General features: G+C 37.4%; 1 pseudogene; it reads right to left on the bottom strand.

Annotated features, from left to right (window-relative positions):
- The window catches only part of LOC113177481 (antigen WC1.1-like), a 210489-nt pseudogene that overhangs the window by 91824 nt on the left and 98209 nt on the right, over positions 1-20456 (bottom strand).

Genomic DNA, 20456 nt, shown 5'->3' with positions numbered 1-20456 from the left:
GAAATTCTTATATGATAGTAGTCTAGAAATCCTCATTAGTTTTATTTGCAGAAATACATATCAGTTTTTGTAATATGTCAATGTTATAAAGGGATATGGAGACAAAAATAATTTTTTTTCCTCATCTGTATTACCAAGCAGTTGAGGTAAATAGTACCACAATAAGTCAGTCCATGTTTCAAGGACATTTATTCATAAGACTTGTGTGAAGGTATTTTTCACTCTTTCTTTCACTTGTCTTGCTCATACAGAATATATTCTCATATAAAAAAAAGTTTCCCTATTCAACCTACCAGTCAGTTTGCACAATCTATAATCTTGAAATCTTAGAAGTATGAATGTTGAGATCTGGGCCTCTAGTGTGTGGACACATAATTGCCAATTATTTGTTCAGAGTAGCCCTTCTTCTTGATTCATAGGGAATGAAACATATGAAGACGTGAACAGTATTTAAGAGGTCTAACTTGAAATTTATTCAGAATGTCTGTTTTTACAGTCTTTTGAGATAACTGCTGTGCAGCTTTTCATCTATAAACAGCATTTATTTATATTGGAAACTTCTAATTTGATCTTTGAGGCATAATATGAAACACACCTAATGTCTGAGGACTTTTTGAGAAATAAAACATTAAATATAATATTCAATGTTAATTCTCTTACTGAAGATTCACATTACAAACAATTCAGACTCAGGTGTCTGTCTCAACTTGGAGGCTGTCATCTTCAGGTTATATTTCCCTTTTTCTGTCAGTTGTGCACGTACAACTCAAGCTCCCAACAATGAGCATACACTGAATTTTTAAAAAGTGATATATATATATATATATATAAATATATATATATATATATATATATATATATATATATATTAGATTGCAATAAAATAATCTGATCAAGAATTGTGGATACATCTACCAAACATAAAATTAAAGAATAAGAAAACAAAACCATATGAGGCAAACCAACTCAAATAGATTGGCAGAGCTGACATGGACATCTAAAGGGAAAGTATGAGGAATGGTGACCTGCTGCTTTTAGGAACCCCCATCTCCCATGGTTCTTCAAAATCATTGCTTTTTTTGTCTTTGCTCCTCAAAAATATCTTTTTCAGACAGTTGAGAAATGTGAGTCCTGGTGCACTCTTGTATTTCAAATAAGGTAAATTCAGGGCAAAGGATTTAACTGACTCTGTCTATGTTATCGGCTCACCACTATAATCAGGGAGAGTGGAATAGTGTGAATGAGCACATCAAGTGAACCCAGTGATGAACTGACTCCCCAGAGGAAGAAATCTCAGAAGTATGATGCTCAGCAGAACATTAAGATGAGCAAATCTGTGGAATTTGTGTAAATACAACTACAGTAATTTTATGAAGATGTTTATTAAATGTAGTATCCTTTTAATGGATAATTCTGTTTTCTTTAGCAAATGCACTTATTTTCTAAAACACAGGTCAATATCCAACTTGGTAATTCTATTTTCTATAGAACTTAAAATTTCACAAAGAATAATAAGTCAGTCCATGTTACAAGGACATATGCAGAAAACTGTTGTGAAGGTAGACATTATGTATGAAATATGATAAAAATTATTAAGAATTATATTTTTATGAAATAATAGGCTTAGAGTGAATTGAAATTGAATACAGATACAGATTCAAACACACATACACTTACATGTATATATGTATGTGAAATTTAGTACTTATAAAATCATTCATATACCTACATTTAATTTTAATAATAATATTTTAAATTATTAGACTATATAAATATTTATAATGTTAGAAAATTTAGGGATAGATATTAAATAAAAGAAAATTAGTCTCTATTTGATATTGTCCTGTATAGTCAAATATGTAGATGTCAAAAAGAGTCACAAATGGAGAAAAAAATGATACCTGGTCTTAAAACATATCAGAGTGGATTATAAAGACCCATTCTAGAGCTTTCCATTAACATAAAATTTTCAGTAAGTCCTCTAACATGACTTTTCCATATTGACTAAAGTCCTTCAATTATGTGGTATAATACAAATCTTTTCATTGGTCTAGAATTGGGTAAGGAATTAATATTATTGTTGATGATTATTTTGCTTTTAAACAGAATTTCACTATCTCATAGTTGTGGAGGATGGAAGTGGTATTGAGAGTGTCAGTAGGGTTGGCTCCTTCTCTGGAGACTATCAGAGGGGATCCTTCCTCGCTCCACCCTCACTTCTCCTGGTCAATGATAATCCTTGGTGTGCCTTGGCTCATAGAAGCATCACTTTGGATGCTTCCTCTCTGCTTACCTATCTCTCTTCTCTGTGTCTGTCTATATGTCTCCCTTCTTCTGAGGACACAAGTCAGGTTAGATTAAGAATTTGAGTGAGAGACTTTAGAAAATAATTGAAGAATTCAATGAATATCAGAAGGATGAAAATTCTCCACTTCCTTTCTCCTATAATAACTGGCTCTTCTAAATCCGGGATGCTTCAGTGAAGATTTTTGAATCTCCTCTGAGAAATTACACTTAGAGAACAGAGCCACGTCCCAGTCTGATCAACTGTTACAGGAGTAGTAAGATTGGTAGAAGGAGGCAAATTTGCTTTAGTCCCTAGAGATTAAGAAGTGATTGATGACAACCACATGAAAAGAAAAAGAAAAATGTAGGAGTTCTTTATTTTTCCTCTTGGTTGCATGTTGTTTCAATCATGACCACCAATTGAAATTACATGAGGCATAGTAAGGACCTTTCAGTATCTGAACAAGTCATAATATTGAAATAATTCCATGGAGATTGTCATATAGGGAAATAGATTTTGGGTTCACCAGAGCCCCCCATATGTTTATTTGAAACAATATAAACATTTTTTTTCTGTGTTTTGCTAAACCTTTCTCCACAGGAGGGCCACAACAGAGCCTGAATGACTTGAGGTCCTCACCCAAATTGTGCCTGACTCATCTAAGGACAGGGGATGAATTTTAGTGTGAAGACTTGGCTGACACTGTAGGCTACTCTCCATAACCTTGTTTTTTTTAAAAGGAAATCTGTCATCTAAAATATATCAGAACTTATTTGTATGTAGGAGAAATAGCAGACAAAGAGCAATTTTACCAAGAATCACTGAATAGATAATTTATACAATTAATCAAATTCCATAAAAACTCTTACGGGCCAACACAACAAAAATTAAAAGTAACTTTAAAATCTTAAGATTTGACATATACATCTTGCACACTAGAAAACAAATTCTACTTTTTGTGCCATAAATCAGAAGAGATAGTGACACACTTGTGCTTCAGGCCAAAAGAAGGATGCACCAAGGCCCAAAGTAACCAATCAAAAAAAAAAAAAAAAAGGTGCTTCTCTGTGCCCTAAGACACTTGAAAGATTGGCAGTAAAGAGAACTGAAGGTGCAGAGTATGTGTTTAGCACATACCAGCAAATGGACTCTTTTGGTGGCTTCTCTTATAGGGACACAGATGGGCAGCTCCCAGGCAATGTCTGGGTGTAGGTGTTTCGTGTATAAATGAATGAGATACCATGATATTTATCCTAAATCCACTCTTAGACTCAATCTCCCTTTCTAAACCTCTCTATCTGAATTCTCCAGTACCCTAAATACCTCAACATAATATTCTTTTTCATAGCTAAGTTAAAGCTCTCCAGTGATGAAACCTGTTGACAGTGTTAAATGTGTTAAAAATTACTAAAACTGATGTACTATTGATATACTATTGAAGACATGACAGAGAAGACAGAACTTGGAAAGAATAAGAGACTTGTTAGAGATTAGAGATACAATGGTATCCAGACCCACTGTGACCTGAATTATGCCTCTCAGTGATAGCTCCTCTCACTTCAGCTCCCTCCTTTCTTGGTCTCCCCTGCTACTCCCTCAATGAGCCCTGCTATATCCTGTGCCTTTATGCCTCATCTCTACTCTTATTTCACAGAGGTGGCCTCCACTTTACAAACTGGGTTCATTTACAAAAATATTCAGTCAAGCCCCAGGAGAGTTTGTAGGCACCTGATCTTCAGAAAACTACTCTTTTCTACCTGCAGAAGCTCTGGGCAAGTCCCTAATTCTCTGTATTGCATCATTTAGGATATAGGACTCTTTCAGCTTCTTGAAATGGCCTTTCTCACTTTCCATCACTATTAGAATTTTGGGGCTCAAATTTATCCAGGTAGACAAAAGTGGCAGGGAGGCCAGGTTGATTTCCAACATCCTCATCAAGATCACACCTTTGTTTATTCCACTAAGATCAAGATTGTCTTCTCCACCCTTCCTGTGGCTGGGACTCATCTGCATATAACAAAATCTCCAGGGCTTTGATCATAAGCCTTGTTTCTGTATCTACCTGTCTCATTGTCCATCACTCCACAATCCTATTATTCTCTTTAGGGCACAGAACTGTGTCACCTAAGTAGATGGGAATGAATTCATCAGATGTGGATTTGGCCAGGTAGAAGTACACACAGATCCCAGTGTCTTCCTTGAAGACCAAACTTGCCCTGTATTCTTGGGCTTCTCAGTCATCTCTGAAAGCCAGAGGAGGGAGCATGACCTTCCTTCAAGGCATAATAGAGGTCAAGAAGAGTGATCATTGGAAGCCCAGAAATGGGCAAAAATGCCTGTGATCAGGAAGGGATAAAATGGGGAAGAGGGGTTTCAAAGGAGCCACAATGTAAACTTTCCACCCAGGTCTGAAGAGAGTATTGAGAGTCTGCTTCCATGTTTTCTAATTCAAAGTACTAATGTCTGTCCAGAATTTGACATGTTCCAGAAATGTTTTTAGATGATGGGTATGAATATTTCAAAAAATAATGCAGACAAAAAGAAAAAAAAAATTAAGCCATTTGAAATTTATGAGAGACCTGATTGAAAGGAAAGAAAATTTGTATCTGCAGAAGTCCACTGATTCATATGACTCATTCTCCCTAGAGTAAATTAAAAATTGCAGTCAGATCTATGCTTGTCTGATCCTTTGCTTCAAGGATACATTGTGTTATGGCATCTATCACATATAAACTGTATAATCTTCCTCCATATCTTGTCACCTGTAGCATTTTTCTCCTTTTTTCATTTATATTAAACTTATTTCAAACAATACCTCAAACAGAAATAGTATACCTATTAATGAAGTAAATAGATCTTTTGATGTGTGTGTGTGTGTATAGTCTTATTTCCTCAAACACTGTTCATTTACTCTTGTGAAAATCTCCAGTATGTTCTATTCTTGCTTTTGAAATAAAGTTCAATCTTGTTATCACCCACCTGTACAATGGTGCACCAGAATTTCTTATTCCTAAGTAAAACCTGTGGCCTTCCATTTCTAACCCCTACACTTTCCAGCTTATGGTAATTACAATTCTAGTCTAAACTTCTAAACTTCCATGAGGTGAACTCTTTCAGATTTGACATATAGTGAGACCTTTGTTCTTCTTCCCCTTCTTGTATTTCATTTAGCCTAGCATGCTGCAGCCAATGAAAGGATTTCATTTCTTTTGTTTTTTTCTTTTTTGTTCTTTCTCTTTTTTTTGGCTAGAGTATTCTATTATGTAAATGTACTTCATTGTGTCCATTTATTAGTTGATGGACACTTAGATTGTTTCCCTTTCTTAGCTACTGTCAGTAGTGCTGCCATAAACTTGGGAGTATAGAGGTCTCTTCAACATCCTGACTTCATTTCCTAGGGATATATGCTCAGCAGAGGATTGCTATACTTTATGGTTACTTGGCGGGGGGAGCTGTCTGATAATGTCTTTATACTTATTTATTTGTAAAGAACATTTGCTGTGTTTTGTATTTTTTATTGGCATATTTTTCCTTCAGTTCTATGAGACTTTAATGGCACTCACTTCTTGTCTACATGTTTCTTGTTAGGAAATCATTGTCAGGTGAATTAGGACACTCGTATGTGTTGTTTATTTCATTTCTCTTGATTCCGTTGGACTCTTTACCTTTCATCTTTGAAATCTGTATTATAATATGTAATGACAAGAGCTCAAGGGTCCAGGTCAAATTCAGGCACCCAACTAAATTTTTACCCCCAAGGAGAGACTTAACTCTCTCCATTGTGTGCTTCCTGGGGCTTTGAGAAGGAACAAGGAGGGTGATCCTGTGGTCAGAAATGCTGCAAAGATATGTCACACACTGAGGCCTCAGCCTGCCAAAGCAACACAGAATGGAGAGGGACCAAAGTCCTCAGTGTTATGAGCTGCCTACTGCTGAGGTAGACTCATGGCCCACGACTCCTGCAACCAGCCATAGACTCTTCTTGAGTCTGCCCCACCAGCATACAGTCTTGCTCTCTCTATGAGGTCAGTCTACATTTAAGGCCTCTAATTCCTACTGAGTTCAGAGTATCACAATGGTGGGCCTGGAATTGTGCTTTAAGACAAAATCCTGTTTCTGCTCTTGTGTCCTGTTACTTAGCAAATGGAGTCTTGATTTTCTTTCTGTGGAGACATCTTGGAACAGTTGGGGTGGAGACAGTCTCTTTGCTGCCCAACTAAACATAGTTCCTGATCTCCATCTGAGGTTACTATCATGGGAACAAGGATTGTTGGGCTCTACTGGGCACCTGCCTAGTTCTGAGTTTCAATTCTAAGGCCTGGACTTAATTACCTTTCCATTCCCCAAGAAGAATGTGTCTTTCTTCATGCTGGGCTTCTTAGATTTAGGGAATGCACAACTCTTATTTTCTTCTCTCTTTCAATGTGTCTTTTCTTTATATTATCATAAAAACAGAAACTCACCTGCTTTCTTTTCTTTTCATACACCTCATTTATTTTCTCCTATCAAGTTTTTTGGTTTCTGAAAAATGTTTATGTGGTATATTTGTGGGAGATCACTGAATAACCATCTTGATCTGAGTCCTAAACTACATAATCTCATACCATAATAAATATGTATTAATATTTTACTATTTCCAACATTGATATGACAGCACAGTGTTAAATTCACCTCAGAATATGAGTTTATACAAAAATTTTTGGAAAACAAAACGTAGAGAGAATATACTGTTATAGATATGAAAGGAGAAATTGTGACTCACAGCATTTCACTAATGGTTCTCTGGCCCTTCCTACCAATAAACTAAGATTTTGATATTTGAATCTGGAAAGAAGTATTTTAACTTTCCTTTAATCCATAAATTTCCTTGTGATGTGTTTGATCCCTCTACCCACATACCTATTAATCTAGTGTAAAAATATGTTTGACTTTACATACGCATGCACTCAATTCAACTGAGAGAAGTAGGGCCTCTTTCTTGTCTGTCCTTTGAAAAGTACTGCAAACAGAGTGTGTGTACCAACTTACATGTAATCCTGAAAATAATAAATTAGAGAAACAAAATTATGAAGATTGATTTTAAGTTGAAATACTCTACAAAAAAATCTTGTCAAGTAAAAAAGTTGAGAATGGAAGGACAATGTTACAGATTTAGATGACAGGAATAAATGAAGAGCATCATCCACTGCTATCCCTGAATCTGTGGATTCAGGGAAGGATCTCTTAGGCCTCTCCTCTTAGTCCTCTCTGGACAATTCTTTCCTTAGTCCCCCAGGAATCAGACACTACTTCTTGGAACCTTCCATTCTCTTAGATAATGGAGAATGCACTGACCATACCTGAGCAGATGACTCCTGCATCTTTAGAGTGCCCACAGTTGTTCTTTCCCCAGCCCAGGGCAGTGCAATTCCACAAGTAGGCCTCCTCTCCTGTGCACGCCAGCTCTGTCAGCCAGATGGGCCCCAATCCCTTTCCAAATTGTGCATAAAGCAAAGCATTGAAGGCCACTCCACAGCCCAGCTGTCTGCACACCACGTGGGCATCTTTCAGGTCCCAACTGTCACCACAGACAGTGCCCCAGGAATGCTGGTGAAGGATCTCCACTCTGCCTGCACAGCGACTGCCCCCGTCCACCAGGCGGAGCTGTGGAGTCTCTGAGGAGAAAGAATCATGTCAATGGCTGTATTTACAAAGAGAACGAGAAGGGTTCTTTTTGGGGGGCAGGGGTGTACTGGGGATTGAACTCAGGGGCACTCAACCACTGAGCCATATCCCCATACCTATTTATATTTTATTTAGAGACAGGGTCTCATTGAGTTGCTTAGGGCCTCATTTTGCTGAAGCTGGCTTTGAACTCAAAATCCTTGTGCCTCAGCCTCCTGAGAAGCTGGGATTACAGATGTGTGCCACTGCGCTGGCTGATAAGAGTTCTTTTGTCATGTGGTACTCCCTCCTCCAACCAAGCAGTTGGCAGATCTATTTTCAGAACACAGAGCTTGCTGTGTAAGACATGAAATCATTCATTACACTAGGGCAGTAGGTAAGTCTCAGTTTCTACCATAATGTAGGAGAATTAATTGTGAAAGAATAAGAAATGGTATTAAACACAATGTAATCAAGTGAGTAATCTCATGTAGAAGTTATTATGTAGATCTGATCAGAGTAAAACTTGCTGTTGGTAGAGTTCTGCATATGATGTGACAAAACTATTTGAGAAATGCTGAGATTCATAATTTGAGTAGCTGAAAGTGTCTTTTCTGAATGATTTATAAGAATTAATGTAATGGGCAAGTATCTACATTGGCTTCTTATAAAGCACATACATATGGTATTTATGGCCAGAGATTTGAAATGATGAAAGTACCTGAGATGGAGTAGGAAATGGGGATGAGATCATTAGAAGTCTCAGGTGACAGCTATGAATTCAGGGGAAAAATGTAATTATATAGGCATTAAGACTGAAAAATTAATGGATCATAAGACAAACCATAGTTAATGCAATATATTTCACTAATGATTCTAGGCTTCATAGTTCAAATATGGATATTTAATTTCAAATTTGTGTTTGCTTTAGGTAGTTTGGGCAACCTTCCTGTATAGATGATGTCAGATGTTGACATTGCCCAAATTCCCCTATAAATCATAGAATGCTACTTTCCCCCAAATATATTTAATCTGTGCTTGGACTTCCTTCCTTTGATGAGGAAGCAAATAGCAGAATAGAAGTACACTTTTTGTGGCTCTGTGAATGTCAAGAGTCAGGGAACACAGGGGGAAGCTCTATTCTGAGAAGAGAAAGAGGAAAAATACCAGGAACCAATAAAAAAATGACAAGAAGTGTCAATGAGATGGAGAAGCATTAAGGCAGCTCAGATAAAACTACAAAGCAATTAACAACTTCAAATACAGATATCTTACATGTGGAAGAAACACATGGTTCTGATAAGCATTCGATGAAATTTGGGGAGTTGTTTTGAGAGGGACTCCTTCAGTACAACAAGAGAGCTTTATAGGAGGAGTTCATCTCATTGCTCAGCAAGTTCTCAGAGTGCTATTACTGGGAGCCATTTTGAGAAGGATCCTATTATATGGGCTAAACTGTGTTAGGATTACAAAATATGAATTAATCATAATTTGAAGTCCCTGGGTCACCCCTCCACAGTGACAGGGTGGAGGTAGTGAGCACCTATAGTCTCAAGAAGACTGATTTCCACAAACATGCTGAGATAGCAGCAGAGAAGGGACTAGAGGCCTCATTGATATTTAGGCCTTTTCTATGTGAAAAGGAGTATTCCAGGTCTGAGAGCTGAGACAACATCTGGTGATTAACCCCATTTCTGTGCCCCATCTCCAGGGTGGAGCTCAAGGGTTTGATGCTTACACCACTTTTCACAGGCATTCCAGGGATTCACTGTGGCTAGGACACTTGGTATGCCCCCATGGGAATGGGGTCTCTGGAGCAGAGTTTTTCTACAAGTTGTTTCCAGAAACACTGAGGGCAGGGCTTGTGGTGACTTTGACTGTTGCTATGCCCCCACTATTTGAAACAGAACCTCTCTAGCAGGATGATGGCCTGTCCCATCAATATTCTTTAACCTCCACGGCAGGAACTGAAGGGAGCACAGTGCAGGCAACATATCACACCTATCTCCTTTTGATGGGAATTCAAAGGAACTAGAATTGGTTTCCTTTTTAGCCTAGTTTATCCTATATATCTGATAGATTCAAATGTTAAGTGAACAAAAAAGAGATTTCTGCATGCAAGTATTTTGTGTAGGAGAAAATTTGACACACTTTTTTCTTTTTCAATGTACACATTATTATATTTTCCTTAATACTATGTATTTAATGCATTTTAAAATTCTTTAAATGGATTTTTCTTTCTTCTTTTACATCTTTTTTATATAAAATAGTTTTCTTCTTATTTTTTATTCCCCTTCTTCTTTTTGTATTTTCTTCTTCAATCTTCCTTTTTGAATTAATATTCCTTTTATTAATTTACTTTTTTGTTCATTCTACATTTATTCTTTCCCTTTTCTATTGTTACTGCTTTCATATTTATTGAATTTATTTGATTATTACTGTATTTATATAGCTGATTTATGTTTATGTGGTTGGTACTCCTTTATTCATTTTCTTCTTTCTGAGTCATGATGGTGATTAAGTCAAGAACCTCAAACATGTTGGATGTGCTTTGTCACTGAGCTACATCTCCAGCCACCTGAACGAAGTAGTACCTTATGGTAACCATGACCTAGTCCTTGGTGGATGTTATGGTTTGGATGTGAGGTGTTCCCCAAAAGCTCTGCATTGAGACAATGCAAGAAATTTTAGAGGATAAATGATTGGGTTATGAGACTCTTAGCCCAATTAGTGAATTAATCTCCCAATGGGAGTAACTGAGTGGTAATAATATTCTTGTCTTTCACTGACAGAGGAGATCAGGGAGTTGAGTGTACTTGGAGGGGGAGGATTATAATGGGGCATCATGTTGTCTAATCAGGGTAAGAAGAACATGTGCCATCATGGAGTGGAAAACTGAAAAACTGTTAAGGGAAAACATTTGGAATCTGCATGAGGATGAAATATATGGAAAAGGATCATTATGAATATGTGCATAAGGAGAAGAGGCAATAGAGAAGGAAAGTGCAATCAAGATCTCAAGATGTACAGTTAGTGGTGGTCAATAGTGTGGTCATACAGGGAGATGGGGTATGGAGGAATAAGGGAGAAATTCAGGAATGGAGAAGCCAGGATGTTTTTTTCAGTTGTGTTCAATGATGCTGGAAGCACCAGGAACAGGAGAAAGAGGAATGTGGTGAGCCTGGTATAGCAGCCTTCATGGATGATGGGAGTGTGCAGACTGGATATTGACACCAACAGAACTGGTAGCTGGTGCCACCTCATGGGGTAAATTTCAAGTAGCTGAACATAAAGAAAAAGAAAAGAATTGTTTAAGTTTACTGGTGGAGCTTTTTGGGTCTTCTAGCGGCACAATTCACATTAGCTAAACTGTGGAGCTGACCTAGATGCCCTTCAGTGGATGAATGGATAAAAAAAATGTGGCATATATACAAAATGAAATTTTACTCAGCAATAAAAGTGATTAAAATCATGGCATCTGCAGGTAAATGGATGGCATTGGAGAAGATAATGCTAAGTTAAGTTAGCCAATCCCCAAAAATCAAATGCTGAATATTTTCTCTGATACAAGGAGGCTGACTTATAGTGGGGTAGAGAGGGGGAGCATGGGAGGAATAGATGCATTCTAGATAGGCCAGAGTGGTGGGAGGGAAAGAGAGAGGGCAAGGGATTAGCAAGGATTGTGGAATGTGATGGACATCATCATCCAAAATTCATGTATAAAGAAATGAATTGGTGTCAACATACTTTATATACAAATAGAGATATGAAAAATTGTGCTCTATATGTGTAATAAGAAATGTAATGCATTCCACTGTCAGTTATTTTTAAAGAAGATTAATTTAAAAATCATTAAAAATTGTTTAAAATGACAATAGAAAGCATAAATATTTTTCTTCTAATATTTGGCCCAGAAATATCCTGTTGAAAGGGAATCATGGAGCCATTAAATGATAAGGACATCATTGTTTTCAGAAGACAGCCAGGTTTTTATTAAAACACAAAACTGAAGTGAACGTTATAGGTTTTAATTAGTTGGAAGATAATAGACTCCAATTTGCAACAGGCACCATGGAATGTTTTCTGAGAGAGGGATGAAGTGGGCATTTTAGTTTTCAATAGCATATGGGAAAAGCTCATAGGAGAGAGTATCAACTAAGACCACTGGGACTGTGAGGAGATCAATTCAAGAAGAAAATAAAGCAAGACCAGGCTCCTCATTTCATAGCACTTCCACATGATGTAGCAGATGAAATGACCAAAAACACCTTTCAACAGGATTGCTATTGGAGCAATGCCTTAGAGAGGCCTCTAGTAATTCTTACCCACCCAGGTAATTAGGTATCACTCTCCCCCCACTCTTCCTGCTTTGCTTATGATAAAATTTATCAGTCCCTCAAGGCCACCATGCTCCTACCACCTCAATAGTTACACTGACAAAATGCTCTGTGTTCTTCCTGCATTGGACCTCATTTAGGTCTTCTTATTTAGGTCTCAAGTTAAATATGTTTGCTGTCTTCCTCAATGAACATATTTGCACAGCACCTTCCATGCCTTCATGACACTCAAATTTATGTGTGGTTGTGTAGTCACGCTAGAGTGCAAACTCCATGAGAGCATGCACAATATTTTCTTCTTGTGTCTCTCTTCCTGCCTGGAATTAAGTTTTTACCTACAAATACCTCAATTGCTTATCATCAATAAACTAATCTGTAGTGGATTCCAGAGTAAACAGCCCATTGTATTGGATTCCTCAAGTTGTCATTCACTCAATTGAAATTGTGAGGAAGATGAAGTATTTACTCTAAACCTCAATTTACTCATCAGGAATAAATGATCACCATGATACCTATCAAGAGCTGATTGTGTTGGTGGGAACAAATTGATAATAATTGGCAAGCAATGCGTATTACTGAGGTCTAATAATTTGCCCTCTCATTAAGGAAATACAGATTAATTACTATAATCTGAGACTGCATTAGCTAATTGCTAAGAATGTCCATCAGAGTGTAACTTCATGCTCCCATTTACTCAGTTCAGTCTCTTGGTACTTTTCATATAAATTGCTATAATAGCAGGTTTCCTAGTATCTGCCTTTCAAACAGAATTTAAAGAAGTGGATCAAGTAATCTCTATCCAGTATTCATTCTGTGGATTTATTTCAACTCATCCATTATGTGTGCATATATGAACCTTTCCTGACAACAACCTACAGGCATAGGACAAACACATAGAAATAGACAGTAGGTCACCTGTACATGTGATATGAGCTTCCTCCTTTGGAGAGCAAGATTGATGTTTCCAGGGGTCAGAAGGACATTGCCAGAGAGAAGTATCAGTTTCCCGACAGCGGATTTTATCTACCCAGCGAGGTCTAGAACCTTCCCTGGAAGGAATCAAGAAATCTAGATTCCCAGTGTCCCCACAGCCAAGCTGTCTGCAGATCACAGACAAAGTCATGGGTTCCATGGGGCTATGGCAGACACTGCCCGAAGTGTTGTTGTAGAAAACTTCCAGCCACCCAGCACATTCTTGATCATGGCTCACCAGCCTGAGGGCCAAGAACTCTGAAATAGAAAGAAACGGGGACATCAAGGCTAAGTGAGCACTGAACTCCTACTGCTGTTTTTCCTTTATTCCTAAGTAGTGAGTGCTCATTGCTGACTCTGCTGAGGAAGTGCCCACTAGGTGAAGGAATGGAAGTTTTGACCCTTTAACCTGTTTTGCTAACTTTTACTGCTCTTTCTGTTTTTACACAAATGTAATATTAGCAAATCAATAGACAGAAACATTGACCTGGGGGCTCTGCAGTAAATAAACTCTTTATCTACTCTCTGACTAATCCTCTGACCCACCCTAGAAAAGGATGGCTGACATAGGTGTGGCATAATAGTGAAGCTCCAAATATGCTCACTCCCTGATCCTGGGAGCCTGTGAATATTTTACCCATTGCAAAAGGGTTTTGCGACATAATTAAGAAGAGAAGCTTTTTGTGGATTATCCTGTATCATCCTGGATTCATAGGTGAGAAAAATGTATTCATATTCTTAGACCTGTGTCCCCAAAAGCAGATAATTCTTTCTAGCTCTCATCAGAGGGAGATATGTTCATGGAATGATGGTCAGAGAATTGCACTGCTATTGCTTTGAAGAAGGAAGGGGCCAAGAAACAAGGTATTCAGGCAATGTCTAAAAGCTCCATAAGGAAGGAAATGAGTCTTCCTAAGGCCTTAGCTGTTGCATCCTGCTCACTCCTTATTTATAGCCCAGACAGACCCAGGTCAGTCTTCTAACCTACACATTGTAAAATGATAAATTTGTGTTTTTCTTTTTTTTGAGTCACTCAATCTATGGTAACTTGTTACAGCAGAAATAGAAAACTAATTCAGTGGGTCAAGATGTTGCACCTGCAGGTCACAGAAGAGTGATGACTGCTTTAAATGGATACTGAAGAGAATGACTGTGACAGGGGACAGTGCTGAGAAGGAAGGAGCAGAAGCTGAGCTGCTCCAGAAGGAAATGGAAGGACCTCTTCTTCTCCTCTGCTGAAATAACAGAAATTGTAAGAGGAGCCTCCTCCTCCCCTGCCCTATCAATTTCTGCCCAAACCCTCACCCAGGGCTCAGACACCACCTTGCAGACCTTCCCCTGCCCTCCCCCACCTGCACACAGTATGCACCACAGACCTGAGCAGACGACCCCTATGTCCTCTTTGTGACTGCAGTTGTGCTGTCCCCAGCCCTGGGAAGGGCACTGCCACACATGGGCCTCCTCTCCTGTGCAGTTCACCTCATCCAGCCAGATGGGCCCTGATCCCTCTCCAAAGTGAGCAGAGATGGTGGCCTCCAGGGCCACTCCACAGCCCAGCTGTCTGCACACCACATGGGCATCACTCAGGTCCCAGCTGTCATCACAGATGGAGCCCCAGGAGCCCTGCTGCAGGATCTCCACTCTCCCTGCACAGCGACTTCCCCCATCCACCAGGCGGAGCTGTCTGCTGTCTGAGGAGAGACAGGGTCATGTCAGTGGGCACTTACACAGGGAATGGGGAGGCTCAGGTGCTGGGGTCCTTGCTCACCTGAGCAGTTGGCAGTGTGGTCCTCTGAGGCTGCAGAGCCTGCTGGGTCAGACCAGGAGTCCTTGCACTGGGGCAGCAGCTGGGTCTGGTTTCCTACCAAATGAGTTACAGAAAAGGAACCTGAATTAAAGTACATAATAATCTAGTGATGGCATCTGAGGTGAAAGCTGTTGCAAAGGAGCATTCATTTTCTATCTTCAGAGCTGATCTTCTAATGGAGATTTCTGCTTTTTGTTATGCCAGACATTTTTGTTTTAAGCACACACTTAGGAATGAGTTTAGGAAAATGGGACATATTAGTGCATATTAGGCATCAAGACTTTTAGAGTCAAATTTAGAGAAAAGTGAAAACTAGAATCAGGTATTTCTCCCTTTAGCCATTTTTCATTCAAAGTTAGTAGATGAGATTCTGAAAAATATCAGCATGTTGCCTCATTTCCCTGGGAATACACATGTGTAATTTAGTTTGGACCAAAGAGGTGAAATTCTGTTGAGCATCTGGAAATCTTGCATCATATTCTGTGAACTGAAAGAAGAGGATTTTTTGTTTGTTTGTTTGTTTGTTTTTGTTTTTTTAGATGGTGCCCATTTCTAAACACTTGAACAACTTTTACTTAAGATTATCTACACTAATTAGACTGCACAGAAGAGGCAAAATACCTTTCTGAAGGTTTCATATGATGTGCATCTTGGCAGAGAAATGATTAACAAAAATCCAATAAATATTTTAGAGTCATATGTTATTTTCAAAAGTCAGTAGATAAAAATAAGAACTAGTGGATGAGTCTAACAATACTGTAGATGCTCTTCAAAATAGAAATAGTAAGTGGAAGAACATGGGAAAATACAGAGTGAAGCATATAAATACAATAGGATAAGAAATATAATAGGGAATTAAGAGAGATGGTGAAAAAATCTAATATTCTTAATACTCTACAAGTTTTAGATACTTAGGGCCACGATTTTTTAAATAAATTATGACTCTTTTTAGTTATATGTGACATAAGAATCCATTTTTAAACAATCGTACAAGCATGGAATATATCTTATTCTAGTTAGAGTTACATTCTTATTGATGTACATGATGATGGGATTCATTGTGATGTTTTCATGCATATACTTGGGAAAACTATGTCAGATTCTTTCCACTGTTCTTTTCCTATCCCTCTCCCTTCCCTATATAGCCCATTTTCTAATGTACTGGATTTCTGTTCTTCCCTTCACTTTCCCCTCTTCTTATTGTAGGTTAGCTTTCACATATCACAGAAAACATTTGACCTTTGGTTTGATAGTGTTGAAGTAAAAATAGAAAATACATAAAGTAGGATATTTAATACATATATAGTGTTTAAAAATATCCACAAAATCTTTCACACTCTATCCATTCTTCCTTCCCTCCAATCTGGCTGTCAGTGGTGAGTTGTCTATAAGCAACAGAATATGAGGTAGTCTACACGACTTTACTTAGAAAACTAGCTCAGAATGTCAGGCCTTCTCCTCTTGAATTAGTAGGATGTTTGCTTAATGGGAAATCTATTCTGTAGAGACTATCATGTGGGAGAGAGCATTTGCAGGTGGTTCCGTCAGCAACCCCAGGTGAACTTCAAGCTACCAGCCATGTGAATGAGCTTTCCTGGCTTCCCAGCTTGGTCAAGTCTTCAATGACCTCAGCTGCAGATGAGATCCAAGGGAACCTCAAGAGAGACCACAAGAGGCAACTGCCAAGAGCCCTTGCCAAATTTATTATTCTACAAATCATGAAAAAAATAAAATATAATTTTTATTTTAATTGTTATTTTGGGGGGAAATTTATTATACAGTGATAGCCACCAAGATTACATTTACTATGAAACACAGGAATCTTACATTCCCATATTCGTTGTGGCACTATTATTAATAGCTATGGTATGGAATCACTCTAAGTGCTTACTGAAAGAAAAATTTATGAAGTATAGATGTTATATAGAAATCCTGTCATTTGCATCAAAACAGATGTAACTGGAAAACATTGTGTTTAGTTAATAAACCACATAGAGAAAGACAAGACCCAAGTCCTCCATCCTTGGAAGTGGAAGCAAAAAGGAGTCCACTGGAAAATAGAGAGGAGATTGGTACAGGGTAGGTAATATTTATAGCACTAGATATGTCCAATGTGATCTAAAAATTCTTGTGCATGAACTTAAAAAATACATGTTTTGTAATTAATTTTTCTAATATATATAGTTTAAATTTCTACTTTGGAAAAAAGTCAAAGCCGGTTTTCATTTATGTAACAGACTCAAACATTGATTTACAATTTATCTTATTACTTACTTATTTTTGCTTATTGTCATAGCTCAAAAAGAGAACTTTTCATATAATTATTTGCTTGTATTCTTCAAAAATGTCATTACCAAGGCATACCAAGAAAATTTAAAGAGTTTCATAGTAAGAAAGTTAACTAAACATGAGAACTGAATGCAGCACATTATCACACACTTTTTTTACTGTGAATAACTTATTTAGGAAAATTGGTAATATTCTGAACAAGACTAAAACACTATATGATTATATTATGGAATTGGCAACAATGCTGTGATTACATATGAAATTCTTGAAAACATTTTAGGAGTAATGGGACACATTACATTATCCACCTACTCACCTACTCTTAAATAATCATTCAGAAAGATTTGATAAATTTATGCATAAATGGAGCAGAAGGATGGAATATAGTAAAATAGTGGCATTTTAAATATGGTTAGGGTTACTTGGAAATTTTATACTATCTTTGAAACTTTTTCAGAATTATTAAATTAACAAAAATAAATAAATGAAAGAAATAAAAAAGAAAAACCAACTCCCCAAACACATACTAAAAATAAAGGAGAAAACAATTTGAAGACATTCCTAGGATATTTCACCATTGAATATATCTAGAAGTAACATCATAAAAGCTATGAATAATCTATGAGAGAAATTTGATATACTTTTGGAAGTCAAGTACCTCCATATTCATGTGTAATTCAAATCCAATGTCAACCTAAATACCATCATGCTTTTATTTATATTATATATATTAAGTTGTTTCTAACATTTATGTGAAATGCATATGACCAAGTATGTAGGGAAAAGGATACACTTGTACACTGCTGGTGGGACTGCAAAATGGTGAGGCCAATTTTGAAAGCAGTATGGAGATTCTTGGGAAAGCTGGGAATGGATCCACCATTTGACCCAGCTATCGCCCTTCTCAATATTCAGAGTAGCCCATCTTGAATGCAGTGGAATAGAATATGTCATAACTTGAGTATGGTTTAAAGGCCTACAGTGGTTGGCATTTACCTGTAATTGCCATTTTTCATGGTTTACTGAAGAAACTGGCAGACATCTTCCCCCTCTGATTTGTAAACACTTATTGTGGAAGTACTGCTTGGAGTTTTGAAACACATAGTAAGCCTACAGCCTGAGGCCTTTGTTTAGACATTGATATTAAACATAATATCTGATGCTGGGTTTCTTAATGTTAATTTTCACTACAAATGATAGGCACTCACCTAAAAGTGGATTGATACATAAAACTGTAGAGATCACAGAAAAGATTAACTTCTGAAGAAAAATCATGAGTAATGGGGACTTGATGCTTCTAAAACATTTCTCCCACATTTCCTTCCCAATTCCTGATTCTTTCCATTTAACTTTGCTCTTTAGATATGTCTTTACCACACAGCTGAGATTGTGGACCCCAGAATGTATATTTGATCCACAAGAATATGGTAAAAACAGGGCAGTGACTGACCTGTTTTGTGTTTGGGGAGGAGGTGGTTACTAGTCCATCAGGGATAGTGGATTAGTAGTGTACCATCAGCACAATATTGATAGAGTGATGGTGCACCAAAAGAAGAGATATTTAACAGCAAATAGGGATGCATCTACTAAATTTTTTTAAGAGAGAGTGAGAGAGGAGAGAGTGAGAGAGGAGAGAGAATTTTTAATATTTTTTTTTTTAGTTCTCGGCGGACACAACATCTTTGTTGGTATGTGGTGCTGAGGATCGAACCCGGGCCGCACGCATGCCAGGCGAGCGCGCTACCGCTTGAGCCACATCTCCAGCCCCGCATCTACTAAATTTATAAAAATAAATCTAATAGGAAATATGTAGGACTCTTGTAAAAGCAACAAAATTATTTTTTATTCAAATTTATTATATATGACAGCAGAATGTATTACAATTCATATTATACATATATAGCACAATTTTTTATATCTCTGGTTGTACACAAAGTTGAGTCACATCATTCACGTCTTCATACATGCACTTAAGATAATTATATCCATCTCATTCCACTGTCTTTCCCTTCCCTTTGCTCTATCTAGTGTTTGTCTAATCCTACAATGTTCTCCCTCCAACCTCATTATGAATCAGCATTCTTATATCAGAGAAAAAATTCAGCATTTGGGTTTTTTGGGGATTGACTAACTTCATTTAGCATTATATTCTCCAGCTCCATCCATTTACCTGCAAATGCCAAGATTTTATTCTCTTTTAATGCTGAATAGTATCTCATTAGACAAACTAAAGAAATTAAAGGGATACGAATAGGAAAAGAAGAACTCAAATTAGCACTTTTGCCAATGATATGATTGTGTACCTAGAGACCCAGAAAATTCCACCAGAAAACTTCTAGAACTAATTAATAAATGAATTCAACAAAGTAGCAAGACGTAAAATCAACACCCATAAGTCAAAGGCATTTCTGTATATCAGTGATAAATCCTCTGAAAAGGAAATGAGAAAAACTACCCCATTTACAATAGCCTAAAAAATAATAATAATACTTGGGAATCAACTTAATGAAAGAGGAGAAAGACCTCTGCAACAAAAACTATGGAACACTAAAGAAAGAAATTAAAGAAGACCTTAGAAGATGAAAAGATCAAACCTTGTTCTTGGATACCCAGAATTAATATTGTCGCAATGACCACACTACCCAAAGCCCTATACAGATTTAATGCAATTCCAATCAAAATTCCAATGACTTTCCTCATAGAAATAGAAAAGGTAGTCATGAAATTCATCTGGAAAAATAAGAGACCCAGAATAGCTAAAGCAATCCTTATCAAGACGAATGAAGTAGGTGGCCTCACTATACCAGACCTTAAACTATACTACAGAACAAAAGTAGCAAAAACAGCAGGGTATTGGCACCAAAATAGACTGATAGACCAAAGGTACAGAATAGAAGACACAGTGACAAACTCATCTAACTACACTTATCTTGTATAAGACAAAGGCACCAAAAACATACATGGAAGAAACAATAGTCTCTTCAAAAAATGGTGCTGGGAAATCTGGAAATCCATATGCAACAAAATGAAATTAAACCCTTATCTTTCACTATGCACAAAACTTAACTCAAAGTGGATCAAGGGCCTAGGGAATTGAACCAGAGACACTCTGCCTATTTGA

Source organism: Urocitellus parryii, chromosome 5, assembly GCF_045843805.1.
Source record: "Urocitellus parryii isolate mUroPar1 chromosome 5, mUroPar1.hap1, whole genome shotgun sequence".
NCBI classification, from domain to species: domain Eukaryota; kingdom Metazoa; phylum Chordata; class Mammalia; order Rodentia; family Sciuridae; genus Urocitellus; species Urocitellus parryii.
This window is presented reverse-complemented; position numbering and strand designations above follow the sequence as displayed.